The sequence below is a fragment of the Podarcis tiliguerta genome, assembly GCF_965153285.1.
Source record: "Podarcis tiliguerta genome assembly, chromosome: 1".
Lineage (NCBI taxonomy): Eukaryota > Metazoa > Chordata > Lepidosauria > Squamata > Lacertidae > Podarcis > Podarcis tiliguerta.
In genome coordinates, this window is record NC_139534.1 from 57,282,008 (window position 1) to 57,289,824 (window position 7,817).

Genomic DNA, 7,817 nt, shown 5'->3' on the forward strand with positions numbered 1-7,817 from the left:
CAGCTTTAACTGTGCAAACCGTATCACACGCATAATTTACACCCATAAGATTATCATAAGATTAAGGCTGTGAGACAAACTGAGTGCCCTAATCTGAGCTGCCATTGCATCCTTGCCCAACTAACTTATTGCTATCTATCCCAATATCAGAACGAGCAGATAAGATCATTTTTACCAGAGCCACGGCAGCCAAAGACGAAGAGCACACCTGCCCTTCCTCACCACTCATGGTCCCAAGGCTGCGCAGGCTTCCTTGAAGCTGCTGTTAACATCACATCAAATTGGGCTCTGATGAAAGCTAAGAGCAGACTCAGTGGGAATATTCACACTGCCAGAGCACATACACAAGCAAAATCTGTGATGGAGAATGTTGTGAGGTAACTCATCTTTAGCCCAAAGCCTTAGGTTAATAGCCAATGTTTCGGTAGTCAACAAATTGTAGTATCATCTGGGAATATGTCTGCAGTGCTAGCTTTTGTCTCTCACTCATTCAAGGAGAAAGAGGAAAGCCCAGGGTCAGAGCAGTTTGAGGGCAAAGTCTCTGGCAGGTGCCAAGCCAAGGAGAGGAGAAAGGGATACATTTTGGCCCAGGGAAGCCTGGACTGGAGTATTATAAACAAACTCATAATCCTGAGGGGGAAATTGAAGCTAAGCTAAAAGAGATCATGCTTAAGAAGGTTTATTAAAGCTGATGTCTCAGCACATTTATAGTATCTCTGTATTTATGCGTGCCAGGTCCTGTAAGAGTTGCAGGAGCCACTCAGAAGCCCTATAGAAATACCAGGTAGTAGCCTAGATGGCACCTAACTAGACTACATTAACTACATAAATAATGTGAATTAAATTTTATCATAAAATTAAATTTTATATGGAAATTTTATCATGTCTATGCCAAGGTAGCTACTGTTGCATCATTATGTTGTTGGGTGTTGATAAGCAGATTGATGGAGGGGGGGAGGGTGTCCATGAGGTATACCTTCAAAGGAAACAATCGAACACTGGAGTAAAAATAATTACAATAATTTATTTATTTATACCCCTCCTATCTGTCTGGGTTTTCCCAGCCACTCTGTGCGGCTCCCAACAGAATATTAAAAACACAATAAAACATCAACTGCATTCCATGTAATATAGCAAACCTAACCCTTCCATCTCATGGGAAAATTAAAAATGGTGATGAATGAATCACTGTATTTTTTTGTTTTTTAAAAAAAACAACGTTTATATTCCAGGGTCTCAAGGTGGCATATGTAGTTCTCCGACACTGTGTCCACCTGCATCACTTCTGCTCTTGAGGGTAGGACTCAAGGCAATGGCTTCAAGCTACAAGAATGGAGATTCCAACTAAACATTCTGGGGGAAACTTTCTGACAGTAAGAGCTGTTCGGCAGTGGAACAGACTCCCACAAGATGTGGTGGACTCTCTCTCCTTGCAGATTTTTAAAAAGAGGTTGGATGGCCATCTGTCATGGAAGCTTTAGCTGAGATTCCTGCATTGCAGGGGGTTGGACTAGATGATCCTTGGGGACCCTTCCAACTCTATGATTTTATGGTCAACCTCATACATGAAACAACACATTTAATGAATATTGAGGTAAAAACGTCTAGACTTTTGGCAAACAGATTTACAAAGTTAAATCTAAATCAAAGGTACACAATATTCAAAAAAAGCGATGGCACTAAAATGTTCTCTCCAAAAGACATCTGCTCAGAATTTGCCTCCTTTTAGTCTAAATTATATACCTTGCAATCCCCAAATAAAAAAAAGATAGCCACAATTTCTTAGAAACTTACCTATACCATCACTAACTCGTGATGAGAAATCCTTCCTAGATACCCCCATTTCCCTGGAAGAAATTGACAGTGTTCTTAAAAATTGAAACCACATAAAGCTCCAGGACCTGATGGCTTCATTTCTGAGTTTTATAAATAATTCAAAGAAACTTTATTACCACATATGTTCCACCTATTTAATGACCTAATGAGAGGAGACCGCTTCCCAAAATATGGCACCACTCGAAGAAACATCCCTGAACCAATCACAAAACTTTTAAATACAATCAAACATAGTAAACAGGCAACCTCACCCCTGGTAGTCATGGCCTTAGACTTCCTCAAGGCCTTTGACTGCCTGGGATGGGACTACTTGCTGGCAGTCCTAAAATGCATTTTGCCCCCAAATTCATACAGATTTTGAAACAAATATAGTCTGAAGCTTCTGCCACAGTAAGAATAAACAATATAAATTCATCCCCGGTGGGGATTCGATGGGAGACAAGGCAAAGCTGTCCACTTTTGTTCATCCTAGCTTTAGAACAATTAGCTATATGCATCAGAACACCACCACACCTCAGGAGAGTCCTAATTAGAAAACAAAACTAATTAGAAAATAAAACTATCTGCAGATGATTTAATGATTATGACACCTGGCCTGCTGAACACGGGAACAGAAGTACTTCAAGAGCTTAACAATTTTGCAACACCAAAAGTTAACTTCCGTTAACAGCTAACAGTTAACTGCAAGTTAACTTCTCAAAATCTGAAGCTTTATTCTTCAATATACCATCCAAGAGCCAAAAGAACTCACAGGCATCCACAAGCATCCACAGAACTCACAGGCATTAGATTCTGTAGCATAAAGCTTAGATATTTTTGAATAATTATAACAAGAAACCTTAACAGATTCTCTTCACACACAAAAAACCTTGCTGTTTTTATTGCAATCGCTCCCAATTTTAATCCCACTCATTCAGGTACCCAAGTGGTAGAAAAAAAACAATTCATTGTTATTTTTTCCCCTGCAAAAGACCCAGAAAAAATGCCAGACTTCTGTACCTCCCCACAGTGGGAGCAGACTGGGGCATCCCAAACCTGGAGCTATATTTTATTGCTAACCAAGTAAGACGTGTCATCCCTTTCATTTCAGAGGATACCTCAAAACAATGTGTCCAATGGAAAACCGAATTAAGGGAATTCCAAGCTCAGCATATCTCTCCTTAAAGCAAAAATTTAGAACCAGCCTAAAATTTCAAAACAGATTCACACAAACCATGCTTAATGAATGGAAAGAAAAGGCAGGAATCCTAACTTCAGCATTATCTTCATGGACCACCCCTCACCTTCCACTCACTATTTCATAGGAGTGCAAAAGGTTTATACTGGTCATATGACCTTTATAACAGAAATACACCACTATCAGACCAAGAAATACAGACTGAACCAGGAAACTTACAACCCCATTGGCTGCTATTCCATCAAATCCACACTTTTTTTTAGCTAACCCAATCACCAGTAAGATAGCCAGAAGATCACTTGCCTCATTTGAAAGACTTGTAATATCCACAGAAGGACAAGGCCCAGATATAACACCCGCAATTCTACTCAGTGCATTGGTGGGTTCACCTGACCCTATTAAACAGTAATGGGAATGCAGTTTTGGCTATGAACTTGACCCAGGTTAACGGAATAGACTTTGGACAACAACAACAAAGCCCCTTAAGTCTATTTTGGCAAACTATAGAGAATGAACACTAAAACTCATATATAGGTGGTACCTAACCCCTAGGAAGCTGGCAATGATCCATCCTGATGCCTCCCACGTTGCTGGAGGGGCTGCCCCAGACTTGGTACATATTTCCACATGTGGTGGGAATTCTGGAATTAGATGTTTCAAGAAGTTAATAAAATGACAAAACAACAATTGGAAGTCAAGCCAAAATTCACTTTATTAAATATATTTCAAGATACCAACCTGGCTTTGCATAATAAAAGCCAATTATTACAAGCTGCACAACACAACCAGATGCTGGAAAGACTTTTCTGACACGCTAGACAACTGTTTCGTAACCGTTTGGGAAACAGCTCTTCTTGAGATATTAACAATAAAGTACGGATGACATGTGGACAGATCAAGAAAGATGGCTTTATTTTGTATTATTCTATATTGCAATTTTATGTTATGAACTGACCTGAGATCAACAGATGAAGGGTGCTATACAAATTTAATAAATAATAATAATTATTTATTATCCCAGTGTGGTTTAATTTAATAACATATGCCAATATTCCAGAAAATGAACAATCACCCTCATCAGCCTTTGGCTCAATCTGGTTGATCAAAATTTAAATTTAAACATAAATTATTACCGTATTTTTCGCTCCAGAAGACACACTTTTTTCCTCTTAAAAAGTAAGGGGAAATGTGAGTGCGTCTTATGGAGCGAATGGCGCTGCGCAGAGAGGTAGAGCTGCGCAGCGCCCCTTCAGCTAAGTGGGAGGAGGAACAGAGCCCCTTCTGTTCCTCCTCCCACCTCGCTGAAGGGGCGCTGCGCAGCTCTCCCTCTCTACGCAGTGACTGTCCTGTGAAGCTGGAGGAGGAACAGAAGGGACTCCTTCTGTTCCTCCTCCAGCTTTGCAGCGACGTGCCTGTGAAGGAGAGGCACTGCGCAGAGAGAGAGAACTGCGCAACGCCCCTTCAGCGACGCGCCTGTCATGCGAAGCTGGAGGAGGAACAGAAGGGACTCCTTCTGTTCCTTCTCCAGCTTCGCTGAAGGGGTGCTGCGCAGTTCTCCCTCTCAGAGAGGGAGAACTGCGCAGCACGTCTTCAGCGATGCGCCTGTCCTGGTTTCTGCTTTAGCCGTGCGCAGCCTCTTCAGGCAGGGGGAGCCTTCATCCTGCTGCCCTGAAGAGGCTTGGCGCGGTTATCCCAGAAGCCAGAACAGCCACACGGTATCTCAGAAGCCAGATCCCTCTTGCTGTTCTGGCTTCTGGGATTCAGAATAATTTTTTCTTGTTTTCCTCCTCCCAAAACTAGGTGCGCCTTATGGTCTGATGGGTCTTTTGGAGCGAAAAATACGGTATATTCCCTTTGAAGCCCCCTTCCCACATTTATAAATATACCAACACTTTATATTGTTTCATTGGTAACCTAAGAGGAAAAATGATTATTACTCATACTTAATCTAAGCACAACCACAAGGGCTCCTGATTAGGCATTTAGCTACGTGATGTTGAATGTTATCTATTAACTCTGTTCTATCCCGTTTCCCCTTTGTTTTTGTTTAAACCAATTCATGAACCAAGAACTTTAAACACTGACCACGAATAATGAACCATATGTTGTAGATATTACTGCAAATTTAGGATGCTATTTTGGTGATATACAAATGGCAGGAGATGACTTGGTCTATTTATTTGTATCATTTATGATCCATCCATCCATAAATAAATAAATAATAAAGGTAAAGGTACCCCTGCCCGTACGGGCCAGTCTTGCCAGACTGTAGGGTTGTGCGCTCATCTCACTCTATAGGCCGGTAGCCAGCGCTGTCTGCAGACACTTCCGGGTCACGTGGCCAGCGTGACAAGCTGCATCTGGCGAGCCAGCGCAGCACACGGAACGCCGTTTACCTTCCCGCTGGTAAGCGGTCCCTATTTACCTACTTGCACCCAAAGGTGCTTTCGAACTGCTAGGTTGGCAGGCGCTGGGACCGAACAACGGGAGCGCACCCCGCCGTGGGGATAATAAAAAGTTATTAAAAATCAAGAAAGCAAACAAAAAGAAGCAGTATGCTTCAAAATAAGAGTTGCTGGAATCGCAGGTGAGCAGAGTGCTGTTGCAGAGGCATCTGTTTGGCCACAATAAGAACAGGATGCTGAACTACCTGGACCATTGATCGAACAGACTTTTCTTTTGCTTCATGTGCAAACCACTCCCAGTCTGAAAATGTAGGCCAGTGCTGACCTGCAACCTACTTTGCATTGAGAGGCACACATGCCCTCTTTATCCTATCTATCTAAAATTTGATACTTCTGATTCATTGGAGAAACACAGAAGCCATGAGCTGGAGAGAAGCAGCTGGATCTCCTGCTGCAATCAGCGGAAAGACCATAGGAAGTGTACCTCTTTTTTAATTGGGGAGAGAATTGGGGGTTCTCTCCCCCATCTGAAATTTGATAGGCCTAATAACTTGAAAGACGGAAAGCCTGAAAATTTGGTGGCTGGATGGAAAAACAGCAGTTGTAGTCAGCAGAAGACTCTCTGGGTTTCCCAGGAAAGCCAGTGGGAAATGAAAATGAACGGTAGTTACAGAAATGAACAAGATCTACATTAGCAACTAAGCAAATAGGTCCAAATTTACAACATATGAGTAAACAAACTTTTTAAATAAGTGAAAATAATTCTTACACACTCCTATTTGCAGTACCTCCAAAAATGGTAGCTGTGGTGGGAAAAAAATCAGTTTTTCCCTGGAGACACAAATGTAATTGTAATTCATGTAAATAGCTTTCCAGGAGGAACTTATGAAATTAAAATAGATAGATAGATAGATAGATAGATACTGAGATAATTAGATCTGTCTTTTTTGATCTTGTCATCACATCTATGTGCCACAAGTGAGAAAGTAGCCTCATGCATATTCTTCAACTACTGAGAATTGTAAATTCAATGAAACCATACATGCTGATGGCTAACTTTGCCGCAGAATTACACTGGTGTCTATTCTCTTTATTGCAACGCGATGAAACATGTTAAAAGCATTGACAGCGATGTCTCTGCATGGACAGAAGCTGTGGTATCACCACAAAAATTCCAGCTACTGCAGAAATAAATCTCTTCAGATCAAATTATTCACAAACTGTCGAGGAAAGAAATGGTGCCAGCCTCCTTCAAGGTGGTTGCAATCAAGACGGTTTCTGTAGAAATTAACTCAGAAGATGCAGGTGACTCAAAGCTAGTTGGCCAACACCCAGTTCCTGAGAAATGTGCCTGAGGAAATGATGGCCAGTAAACGATACACTCTTGAACGAAATGATTTTCTAGAGCACGGTGAGCAACTGGATCCAGGTGGCATTGCCTGCAAATCCCGCTTTGGCCCAGCTGCACCATCACCTGCCCCTGAGGCTATGGGTGATGGTCACGTGCAGGGCAGATGGACATGACTTGCAGGCCAAATGGGGAGGCCAGGTGGGCCATGGTTTCCCCGCTGCTTTTCTAATTCAGCCCTGGTTTCGGAGTGGAAGCTGCCTTGGCCAGTCTGTGAGATGACCTCTGCCAAGCGAGGGAGAGGAAAGTGCAGCCCTGTTGATTCACTTGAAGCTCTCAATATCACAGATGATGGCATCCTTCAGGGTAGGCTGCCTGCTTGGAAACTGGGAGGTACCATGTTGGAGTGGTTCCCCTCCGACTCTGATGGTCGATTGCAGAAGGTGGTGCTATGGGGTTATTGATCTTCCCCTTAGCAAATAGGCTGTGGATTAACATGCTTTTCAGTTAGAAAATAAGTTTGTGTTTAGACCTTGGGCACTACAGGTTTTATTCTGATGTTTTAATTGGTGCTTGATTTTATGTTCATGCCGTACTTTTATATTTTATGTCTGTGTTATTGTTGTTTTAAAAATCAAGTGTACACCATCCAGAGCACTTATGGTCAACAGGCAGTATAAAAATGTTGAAAATAAAGATAAAATAAATTATAAAACAACCAGCTGGTATGAGAAAAGTTGAGTACGCATGCTTTAAATGTATGGTGTATAAGCAGTGTTAGTCCCTTGCAATGTGTTTTCTCCTTTTCATTCCCTGCTTCCTTCTGTTTCCCCTCCCCCCTTCATTTTTCTGAGTTTTGGTTTAAGGGGAATATGGGTAAGTGAGTTGCAGACTGATGTTCCACAGTGTATAGTATGTTTCAGATAATGGGTTGGATGCAGGCTAACTTGTTTCTGGTTGAAATGAAGGAGACATCAGTAATGGCATGGTTCCCATTGTAATCGATGGGACTTGAGTTCCACTAACTTAGGGACTCCAGCCAACCATATGC